Consider the following 12,273-nt stretch of genomic DNA (forward strand, 5'->3'; position numbering starts at 1 on the left):
ATCTCATGTGAAATCACAGGGAAGCTTCATTGCATCGCGTCCACCTGGGGAAGACAACTCACAATTGCAACCTTGTCACAAACTCAAGTATGAAAGGGCTGACTATGAATACTTCCCAACACCAAACTTACCAGATCCGATGAGATCAGAGACAAAGGCTGAAGTCAGAACATCAAATCCCATCATGAATGTACACGCTCAGTCATATGTTCCCCAACATATTCCCCCAGCTAGCACGCCACCTCCAGCAGAACCCTTGGCACAGTATTTAGCGCAACGAGACCTTGTCAATTCAGGACTGTACCAGCTTGATGATAAGCCTGAAAATTACCATGCGTGGGACTCCTCATTCACCAGTGCCACCGACAGAGTCCAGCTCACAGCAATCCAAGAGTTGGACCTTATGACTAAATGGCTGGGAAAGGAATCAAGTGAACAGGTGAAACGCGTACGCTCAGTGTACGTCAACAACCCCAAGCTAGCCTTACACAAAGCATGGGAGAGACTTCGGGACTGCTATGCGGCCCCTGAAATTACTGAGAGGGCGCTATTTCAACGGCTGGACAATTTTCCTCGGGTGTCAGCCGAGGACCACACTAAATTATGAGAACTCGGAGATTTACTCATGGAGATTCAAGGTGCTAAAGAAGACGGCTATTTAACTGGCCTGTCATATCTGGATACTTCACGCAGAGTTGGACCAATTGTGGACAAACTTCCATTTGGGCTGCAGGAAAGATGGGTGTCTATTGGCTCAAAGTACAAGGAAGAGAAAGGTGGTCAATTCCCTCCCTTTGAGTATTTTAGTAGGTTTGTGTGCAAGGAGGCGAAGAGGTGAAACGACCCTAGCTTCATGAATCAAAGCAACACCACAACTCACACCAAGCCAGTCAAACCCATTTTGAACAATTTTGTCATCAATAAACCCGTCTCAGTGCATAAAACCAAAGTCTCCGCAATCAACGATGACCCTAGCAAGGATTGTCCATTGCACAACAAACCCCACCCCCTCGAAAAATGCAGAATGTTTCGAAACAAACCCTTTGACGAAAGAAAGGCCCTTCTCAAGGAAAAAAGAATATGTTTTAAGTGCTGTTCCTCTACCTCCCACCTCGCTAAAGAGTGTACGTTCCCTGTAAAGTGCTCGGAATGTAACAGCAATAATCACGATGGAGCCATGCATCCCGGCCCGTCACCACAAACTGCCAAGGCTCCTACACTCCCACAAGAGGATGGCAGGGAGGGAGAGCATCACTCTGATACAACTATTGTCAACTCGAGCTGCACAGAAGTTTGCAGTCCAGGTCAGTCAAGCCGTTCGGACTCAAAGGTCTGCCTCACTAAGGTATACCCTAAGGGAGACAGACAAGGCCATCAAGGCCTATGTAATTCTGGACGACCAGAGCAACCGCTCACTAGTGAGACCAGAGTTCTTCGAGTTGATCAGCGTAAAGGGTAATCCATTCCCATACTACCTCAGAACTTGTTCCGGCATCGCAGAAACATATGGCAGGAAGGCAGAAGGCTTCCAGCTCAAGTCGCTGGATGGCAAAGTCGTCATCAGTCTCCCTCCACTCTTAGAGTGCAATGAGATCTTAAATAACCGATCCGAGATTCCAACGCCAAGCACAGTGCTACACCGGCCCCATCTCCACCTCATTGCCAAGCACATCCCAGAACTGGATCCGGAAGCAGAAATACTGCTGTTACTCGAAAGAGACGTTCTTAGGGCGCACAAAGTCAGGCAGCAGGTCAGTAGACCACACAACGCCCCCTTTGCCCAACGTCTGGCTCTGGGCTGGGTGGTGATAGGAGAGGTGTGCCCTGGCAACGTACACAAACTGACAGTTAACATGCTCAAGACTAACGTGCTAGAGAGAGGACGCCAGTCAATTTCTCAGCCCTCCACAAGTGTTGCGTGTATCAAGGAAGCACAACAAAGGCACGAGCATAGTAAAGTAACTGAGAAGACACTGGGACAGTCAGTCTTCCCTCAAACTAAGCAGATAATAAACTTGCTCCATCGGTGGAAGATGCCATCTTCTTAAAAATAATGGACACAAAGGTCTTTAGAGATGAGGCGAACAACTGGGTCACCCCACTACCGTTCAGAGTACCGCACCAGCACTTACCAAACAACAAAGAGCAGGCAGTCAGCCAGTTCACATCTTTACGACGAACCCTGAAAAGGAAACCTGAGACCAGTTACAGAGGTCGTTCTACTTCTACCTAAAGACCGATCTAGAGACTAAACTTCTATACCATGTTTATAGTGACCTTACAAAGTTCAGGCGGGGAGTGTGTTGCCCTTAAGGCATTTATTTGACTTTGTTGGGTCTACGTTTTAAATTATTTGTTTGTAACTATTTTTTAGTTAAAGTTAAAGGTTGATAAGTATGTTACAGTTTAACAAAGGTAAATTCATTGTCTATGGTATATCGCGGCATGTGATAACGTCACCTCCGGTTTCGCCACATCTTATGCGTAACCTCTGGTTCGGGAAGGTGTGAAGGTGGGTGCCATGTGTGCAGCTTGATCGCGAAGAGCTCCGTTTCTACCCACAAAGAAACATTATAAAAGCAACGCCATAAGTTCATCAGAAAGTATTTGACGTAAAAATATTAACGCGGTTTCTGTTAAGATAGCGGCGGTTTGGGTGGCTTGCGTGTTGGCTTTTCAGTTTCAAATGCGGGGTGGGCTCAGGCCCAGCGGCAGTTTGACGCAACCCCTCCCCGCTACTCAGGGCAGCTGGAGACCGTCACTAAAAGAAGAGAGCGCGCGTGGTCTCCAGAAGGATACAGACGCTGTACATGTTTGTATTTGACAGGCTGGGACTTTATTCCTTAGTGTGTAGGAGTGTAAGGGATGATCTGACAGGTGTATAAAATCATGAGGAACAGAGATAAAGTGAATATGGTTGATCTTTCTTCCCCCAGAGAATTGAATTGAATTGACTTCATTTCTTACATCCTTCACATACATGCGGAGTAAAAATCTTTATGTTACATCTCCATCTAAAGGTGCAATGTGACTTAGACAGGCATAATGGTCAGCATGGATGAATTGGGCCGAAGGGCCTGTTTCTGTGCTGTATTGGTCTATGGCTCAATGTTAATGTGGAAGAGTGAACAGTAAATTGTTAACCTTACTACGACTCTGTCTTCATTGGCTCCGGTTTAACTTGGTGTTTAGTCAGAGTTTCAACACACTGAGAACATTACAGTTGTTCTTAGAAAGTTGAGTGTTGGTCTTCGGGCTCCTGCACCTCACCCCCACTAGCAGAAACACAAATAAAACATTTCCTGAGCTGTGATACTTCAATGCAATAAGTATTGTAGGAAAGGCAGATGAGCTCAGCGCATGGATCAACACCTGGAATTATAATATTGTAGCCATTACTGAGACATGGTTGCAGTACTGGCAGCTCAATATTCCAGGATTCCGTTGTTTTAGATGTGACAGAGCGGGAGGGGGGCTGGTGTTACTAGTCAGGGAAATTGTCATGACAGTGCTCCATCAGGACAGACCGGAGAACTCGACTAGTGAGGCATTGGGAGTGGAACTGAGAAGTAAGAAAGGTATCACCACGTTAATGGGGCTATGTTACAGACCACCCAACAGTCCTAGAGATTTAGAGGAACAAATTTGTATGGAGATCACAGACTGTTACAAGAAATATAAGGTTGTTGTAGCAGGTGAATTTAACTTTCCATATATTCACTGGGAATCTCATACTGTCAAAGGATTATACAGGCTATAGTTTGTCAAATGCATTGAGGAAAGTTTCTTAAATCAGTATGAAGAAGTCACAATGAGAGATTCTGCGATATTGGATCCTCTGTCAGGGAATGAGACAGGGAAATAACATTAATTTGTGTAGGGGAATACTTTGCATCTAGTGACCACAATGCTCTTAGTTCTAAAGTAAATATGCAGCAAGATAGGTCTGGTCCGTGTGTTGAGATTCTAAATTGGAGAAAGGCCAATTTTGATGGTATCAGAAATGATCTGACAAGTGTAGATTTAAACAGGCTGTTTTTGGGCAAAGATGTAATTGGTAAGTGGGAGGACTTCAAAAGTGAAACTTTTGTGAGTACAAAGCTTGGGTGTGCCTGTCAGAATAAAAGGTAAAGATAACAAGTGTAAGGAACTTTGGTTTTCAAGAGATATTGATGCCCTGTTTAAGAGAAAAAATGAGGAGCATAGCAGGTATCTCTCTGGCTATCCATCCCAATAGGATGATGATGCTTCCTTTCAGTCAGTTAGTGGGGTTGATCCCACTCCTCAGAAAGGAACTGTGTGTGCGTGAGTGGATTTTAGGTGAGTAGGGGGTTGCACAGGTCCAGACCCACCCTCTCGACATCCCCTCCCAGATCCAGTGTCATGGTGGGGTCCAAGACAGCTGGGGGAAGTTCTGTTGCAGTGAATGGCCAAACCAAGCTTCCGGCCACTTTGACGCTGCATCCACTATTATCAAGAAATCTGTGTCCATGAATGGTCATGTACTGTAGCTCCTCCAATACTTGAGCTCTCAGCTTAGATTGTACACAGCTCTAAATCCTTAAGACAATCTCCGTCAAAGGCAAGTTCATCCCGGTGCTGGTAAAAAAAAGGGTGAACTGGAATCTCTGCTGCACATTCCAGCCATTTGGGGTTGCCATGTAGACCTGAGACAGTGTGGGGTCTTTTCTGGTTTCCCTTTGGATCATCTCTGTTGTAATAGGGAGACTTTTAATTTGCATTAGGGAGAATATGTCAAGAGGAGTCTTCTTTTGTAACTATTTCAGTTATTTCCTTTTCCAAGGGTAAAGACACAATCCATCAACACTCCTATCACTAGTCATTCTCTTGAATTTGATCTTGTAATTGCGTCCACCAAGAAGCAGAGCCCATCTCCGCATTTGTGCTGCTGCTGTTAGTGGAGCATCGTTCCATGGATTGAAAATGGACACCACTGGTTGATCAAATCACAAGCAAGGGAAAGTTTGCAGTTGCTAGAAATCCAAGCAACATCCACAAAATGCAGGAGGAACTCAGCAGGCCAGGCAGCATCTATGGAAAAAATTACAGTTGCCGTTTTGGGCCAAAACCCTTCGGCAGGACTGGAAGGAATTCTGTGGGTATTGCTAGTGGTTGATGATCAGTAATGAGGCTAAACCCTCTCCAGTACAAGTACTGGTTGAAACATTTTAAACCTCAAGGCGGACTCAAGGTGGCTCTGTCAATCTGTTCATAATTTGTCTCTGCAGCATTTAGGGAACATGATGTAAAGGCTAAGCAACACTCACACCACACTGGAGGAACTCAGCAGGTGCCTGCTACACATACCCTTACACTTCCTCCCTTACCACCATTCAGGGCCCCAGACAGTCCTTCCAGGTGAGGCGACACTTCACCTGTGAGTCGGCTGGGGTGATATACTGCGTCCGGTGCTCCCGATGTGGCCTTCTATATATTGGCGAGACCCGACGCAGACTGGGAGATCGTTTTACTTAACACCTATACTCTGTCCGCCAGAGAAAGCAGGTTCTCCCAGTGGCCACACATTTTAATTCCACATCCCATTCCCATTCTGATATGTCTATCCACGGCCTCCTCTACTGTAAGGATGAAGTCACACTCAGGTTGGAGGAACAACACCTTATATTCCGTCTGGGTAGCTGCCAACCTGATGGCATGAACATTGACTTCTCTAACTTCCGCTAAGGCCCCACCTCCCCCTCGTACCCCATCCGTTATTTATTTATATACACACATTCTTTCTCTCCCTCTGTCCCTCTAACTATACCCCTTGCCCATCCTCTGGGTTTTTTTTCCACCTCCCCCTTGTCTTTCTTCCCGGACCTCCTGTGCCATGATCCTCTCGTATTCCCTTTTGCCAATCACCTGTCCAGCTCTTGGCTCCATCCCTCCCCCTCCTGTCTTCTCCTATCATTTTGGATCTCCCCCTCCCCCTCCCACTTTCAAATCCCTTACTCACTCTTCCTTCAGTTAGTCCTGACGAAGGGTCTCGACCTGAAACGTCATCCAGTGTCTCTTCCTACAGATGCTGCCTGGCCTGCTACATTTCGGACCGAGACCCTTCTTTCCCTTTTCTTATATGTTATCTGACTGGCTGGGTAGTTGCAGCACTTTTATGTTTGATCCCAGAATTCTAAAAGCGTAATTTTTGATTTTCGCTTATATCTACATTTACACACGCGCACACAGTGTATACGATACATATGAAGCACGTTACACTCAGAGCAGCACGCATGCGTAATGAGTGGGAGGGAACTCTGAAGCGCATGCGTAATGCAAGGTGACAGGGTAGGTGCAGCACGCATGCGTGGTGTGGGGTGACTGCCTCAGTGTAGCGCGCATGCTTGTGCTAGGCAGCGCGCCATTTTCCTTCTGTTTGAACTGGAAGGCCAGCTTGTGCAACTGAATTCGCTTTGATTTAAAAGGTAGAGAAGAGTGGTATGGAAACATCGGCTCCTCTTGTTGCGTCTCACCTTTTGCCGTTTTAGTAATTTTCAGTGAGCTCATGTGACTGACCTGTTTGTGGTTGTCTGTATTTCAGAATCTGGGCCGTATTTCGCAGTGTTTAAATTTAACAGGGTTGATGCTGGATGGTTGTTGTAGGTTCATATTCACAAGGCCGGCGGGGTTCTTGGGCCAGTCGATGCTGATTTATTTTTTGTACCCAAGGTAATTCTGGTAAGGGGGGTGGGGAGGCGCGATTTTGGTGCCTTTGGTGGATGAGCGGCCCGGATTGAGTGCGTTTGGTTGGGCGTGAGCATTTTCTTTTCAACCAAGCCTGCCTTTTTCCTTGGCATCATTGATTGGTGGTTGTGCGGCAACGTAGGCTCTCTCGACTTTACAATTGGCTGAACTTATTGTCAATCAGCTAAGCTTCATTTAGCGTGTTTGAGTGGCCTCCGGGTCCAGGGCCTTGTTCAGAATTAAGCCTTGTAACACCTCTTTTTCAAAATGCGGTGGTCCATTCTCAGTGCCTGCTTCAACATTGATATGCTTAGATATAGGCTGCCTGGCAGGTTTATAATAAAATGCATTGTAAATCATAATGTAGTGAACAAATTCAGATGTTTTAATCAAAAGCTACAAAGGCATTAGATGAAGCTGCATGTGGAGGGAGAATTCATTTCCATACGTCTGGTTGACATTTCCTTGGAATCATCCAGTGTCTCTGCCCATTTTATGCCATTTTACATTCAAGTTGAGCACATTTGATATATGTGAGAGAAGCCGTAGGAAATTGACCTGCAAGTCTCCTAGAAGCTTGTCTTTTGTTTTGTTTCCCTGGATCTTTTAAATGCCGCATTTAACATTTTAGTGTGCCAAAAATATCATTTCTGGTTTGACATAATTGTGCTTTAGTATCCACAAAGACAACTTTTAAAAAAATCCAATAGTGGATATTAATTTATAACAGAAATAAATATGAAAGTGAACCCTCAAAAAAAGTAAACATTTTTTTGACTGAAGGAGGCCTGAAGCATTCCAGCTTCCAAACCAACTTCTCAGGAGAATTTTTGGGTTTGGTTCAGAGAGTTTTGGGTAACATACAACTGAATCAGAGTCAACCATACTCATGCCACATGAAGGCTGGATTTTGTTCTCTGAGAGATGTTCACAAGACAAGACAAGACAAAGGAGCAGAAGTAGGCCATTCGGGCCATCGAGTCTGCTCCGCAGCTCCCCCATGAGCTAAACTATTCACCCATCTGGTTCCAATTTCCGGCTTTTTCCCCATATCCCTTGATACCCTGACTAATTAGATACCTGAACCATGATAGATGTTTGTGAACCGTGGTATAAATTGCTAAAAATGCTTATTGGGTCTGACAGCAACTGTGTTAAGAGAGAGAGCTACTTTTATAGTTCAAAGTAAATTTATTAAAGTACATGTATGTAACCTTATACAACCCTGAGATTCATTTCCTTGTGGGCATTCACATTAAATACAAAGATGTTTAGTTGCAGGAAGGTGAGGGGGCAATGGTTAGGACAAAAGGAGCATCTCTGCAATGTATGGGACAATGTGGAATTTTAAGATTTGTTAATAGCAGGGCTGTGATACAGCCAAAACTGTAAATGGCTAACAGCCAGAATTGGCCAGTTCTAATAAGAGTGCCTTACCTTATGTTGGAGAATTTATTATGTAAGATAGCAACATGCAGTCACTTTGAGTTGGATAACTTGATTCAGTCATTGACACTGACAACAGTCAACTAAAGGCAGGATTCTTTCAAACACTGTAACAGCATGTACATCATTTCAAACTCTGGTATCATGTACAGCATAGTCATCGTCAGCACGTGTATGATTGGCTGAAGTTCATTTTTAAGATAATACGTAGTACTTTAAATGAAGAGTTTGACAATGCTCAGTGCTGACATTCCCTATTGTTTGGGCATAGCCTATTTGTAATATTGTCTGCAGTTAAGCTTTAGCATCACATTGTCATTGTTTTTTCAGTAATCCCACCTAAATATATTTGCTGTCAGTGCAGAAACATTCTTATCTGCAATTAGTTGTGTTTATTTATTATTTCTTCTAGAATTTTGCAAATAAACTGGCTGCATTGGTATGGTTTTGTATTTTGTATTCAGTGAGTGTATTTCAAATATCACATTCTTTTATTTAAATATATGCTATTAGAAATGGTACTTACACTAATATGGTGGTAATATTGCAATAAATATTATATAATTAATGTTATGATTGGTTTTGTCTTTCTACCCATTTATCAGCACATGGAAATAAATTAATACTTTGCATATGGATAATTCAAAATGTGTTTCAATATTTATAGAATTGAGGATAGCAAAGATCAGTCATAATTGTGTTGAATGGCAGGGCAGTCTTGAGGGACCAAGTTGCCTACTCCTGCTATTGTCTTGTGTTTTTTTGAGTCTCTTGATTTGGTGCTGCAACATTAATGTATTGGTATTGTTTATTACTGTCATTTACCAAGCTACAGCAAAACACGTCTTGTTTATTGTTTCTTGTTTACAGATCAAATCATTACAAAAGTACAGATTTTCCCAATTCTGATATTTGTTATCTTTGAGTTCCAGCTTCATATCTAAGGGCATTTATAGTCTAGTATTTATCCCAATTGTGCTATCACATTTTAAGATTATATACTGCAATTAAAGTATTAGTAACTGTTTTACAGATAAAGCTTCATTTTGAAGCATAAATCTCAGCAATGTATCAAAGAATTGTGTATTTGAAAATACAGAATGGAATTCAGAAGGAGTTTAGAAAGAGCTGAATAGCAATAGCAAAAGTGGTTGAACTATTAACATAATCTTAAAATCTTTATAGCATACTGTCACGTACCCCGTGACGGGGATAAAGAACCAGCAGAAATAGAAACCACTTTGGAGTCTCGTATTGCTAACAACTAATAATATTTATTAGTAACTACGCAATACAGTAATAACAAAGTAAATAATTCACACAGGTTAGCAATGTATATATATATGTACGCAGGTCAGTAAGTGTGGAAATATATGTATGAAAACCAAGCTTCTTTAAGTCTAGGGGTAAAAAGATACAGTCTTATGATGTTGAATAAAGTTCAGTTCAGTTCGTGGTATTTAGTTGAATAGCGGTGGAGAGAGAGAGAGTTGAGTTGAGTCTTCAGGTGAGCTGTTGCCGTCGATCTTCTCGTTGTCCTCTGAAATCCTTTACAAGTCACCGACTGTGACTTTAACCAGGTTTTCCTGTGGTGGAGCTGTCACCCCGGTAAGGGTGGACACATAGACAACTCCCCGCCAGTCAACCCCTTCTCCTTCACTGGAATAGCAATTTGGATAGATCCACCTGATCGATCCTCCAAAACCCACTTTCTCTGCGGGTACAGCAATGCTCATTCAGTGTCCAGATCATGTGTCTGTATCATCTGACCTCCCATTTAGTTCGCCAGGCTGAGCATCACCTGTCATTCAAAGAGTCCCTCCTTCCTTTGTCTGCAAAGAAATGCAGGCAGGCAGCAAGTCCTTGAAAGTAACATCAACAATCTACCTTCGGTCACCATAGCAACTTTCGAGCTGCTCAGTGCTGTCTCCAAACCCAACTCAGTAGAAATCCAAAGTTACTTCCAATGCCTTAAAGTGACAGTCCAACCGTTAATCTTCGTCTCTCTCTCTCCCTCTTTTCAAAAGCAACATATCGGTGTAAATATCCCCAACCTATCATCTTTGCACTCTCAGATCTTTTCTCTTGTTTGCTGCAGAGCTGAACATAATTCGAGTAATATCCAAGCCACAAGGTTCTTATTGATTCCCTTATTCTGTAATTCTTTCTTTGCCATTTCGTGAACTATCACAGATGTATCCCCAGATTTCTGTATCTTCATACACTTTTAGGACTGTTTCGATTGTCTGCATTTCTCAGAGTAAAATTTGCTTTGTCTGTCTGCCCATTTTAGTACTCAAAAAGCACACCCTAAGAATTGGGAGAATTTCAGAATTAAGCAAAGGGTGATAAAGTGAAAGGAAAACTAGAGAAGACAGCAGAAACTGTTTAAAGAATGAATACTTCATTTACAATAACCCTCTAAAGCAGGGGTTCCCAACCTGTGGTCCATGGATCTCTCTGTTAATGGTAGGGGTCCATGGCATAAAAAAGGTTGAGAACCACCTGCTGTAAAGGCACAAAACTCCAACGGGAGAAGTTGTTCTGCTGGGTCTTGTGAGAAGTTGAATGTGATATTATGTCAAAGTAAAAGGCTTAGTCTTGTCCAAATAAATAGTATGCCTGAAGATCTAGAAAATCTCGACAAACCAAGAAATTGCAGAGAGAATGGGTTGTGCAAATCTTCTGAAGATTATAGATGGGTAAAGGGGAAAGGATGATCAAATCTTAATGTAGGTCTGAGTAAGAAGTAATTGTGAAATAAGGAAATGGCAGACAACTGAATTGTTCGTCTTCACAGAAAATGGGCACTAAAAATTCTCAGAAATAGTGAAGTGAAATCTATATAGAGATAATGAGGACCAGAAACCGAGCAACATTAGTTAAAGAATAGCATTTGGAGAAATTATGGAAAGCTGACAACGCCACAGGATTTGCATTCTAGATTTTTAAGGCAGGTGATTGGTGATAATATGTACGGTGATTGTCATCTTGCAAAATTGTATAAATTCTAAGTGTTCTTACAGATTAGATTGTAAAAACTAACTCAACTGAAGAAAGGATAAAAAAATGTGGGAACTATACTGTCCTTGGTAGAGTAGGAAATGCTAGGATCCACAATCACGAAAAAAATATCGGAATGCTTAATGCTATTTAGCAGGGTCAGGGAATTTATGAAAAGCACATTATTTTTTCCCGTCTGAGTTGTTAGTATCAGCAGATAAAGGTGAATGAATAGATATGTACTTTTAGAAGGTCTTTTCTCTAATACTCGTTTATTAAATAAAATCTGAGCAAATGTGATCTTGAATGTTTTCCAGTCTACAGTGGTGGAGATAATCAATAGCTTTCAATTCCTGTGTATTAGCATATTGGATGACCTGTAGTGGGTGCAACACACAGATGCAATCACAAAGAAGCAGTTCAAGCATCTTTATTTTTTTAGGAGGTTAAGGATATTTGGTATTTCACTGAACAAACTAACACGTGTTATTGGAAGTGCCCTGACTGGTTGCATCATTGTCTGATGTGGCATTTTGTATGTGCAGGAAGATAAGATGCAGGGAGTACTGAACTCAGCCCAATACATAGGAACATCCCTCCTGCCATTAGTAGAATCTACATGAGGTGCTGCTTCAGAAGTCATTATCTATCATCAAAAGTCCCCACAATCCAGACTATTTTCTTGCAAGTATTATCATACGTTGGGTACAAAATCATGAAGTCTCACACCATCAGGTTCAAGAACATCTATTTAGCTTCAACCATTTGGTTCTTGAACCAATTTGTACAACCTTAATCACTGTCTCAGACCACAACACTGGCCATTTTGCGCAAGTAGTTTTTGTTCTAGCTGTGCTCTTTCTTGTAAAGTTTTGCATAATTTCTGTTTAGTTTTTTTTTGTGGATTTTGCATATCTGATGTTATGTGCCTGTGGTGCTGCTACAGGTTAGTTTTCATTGCACCTATGCATACATGTACTTCGGTATATGACAAAAAATTCAACTTCATTTTGGATTAACTTAGAGAAATTGGGCAGTAGGAAGAAAATAATTATTGATTGGGTACAAGTAATTGGTGCATGGATTGGTACAGACTGTTCACATTCTGTGATTTGGGTG

The 12,273-nt window shown here is 42.3% G+C and overlaps 1 protein-coding gene across 1 annotated transcript in view; it reads left to right on the plus strand.

Annotated features, from left to right (window-relative positions):
- Positions 1-6,343: 6,343 nt before the first annotated feature.
- cse1l (CSE1 chromosome segregation 1-like (yeast)) overlaps positions 6,344-12,273 on the plus strand; it is a 49,532-nt gene continuing 43,602 nt past the window's right edge. The window contains exon 1 of the mRNA XM_072240767.1: positions 6,344-6,446. The gene's annotated coding sequence lies outside the window, so the exon portion shown is untranslated. The remainder of the gene's footprint in view (positions 6,447-12,273) is intronic.

This window comes from Mobula birostris, chromosome 2 (assembly GCF_030028105.1).
Source record: "Mobula birostris isolate sMobBir1 chromosome 2, sMobBir1.hap1, whole genome shotgun sequence".
NCBI classification, from domain to species: domain Eukaryota; kingdom Metazoa; phylum Chordata; class Chondrichthyes; order Myliobatiformes; family Myliobatidae; genus Mobula; species Mobula birostris.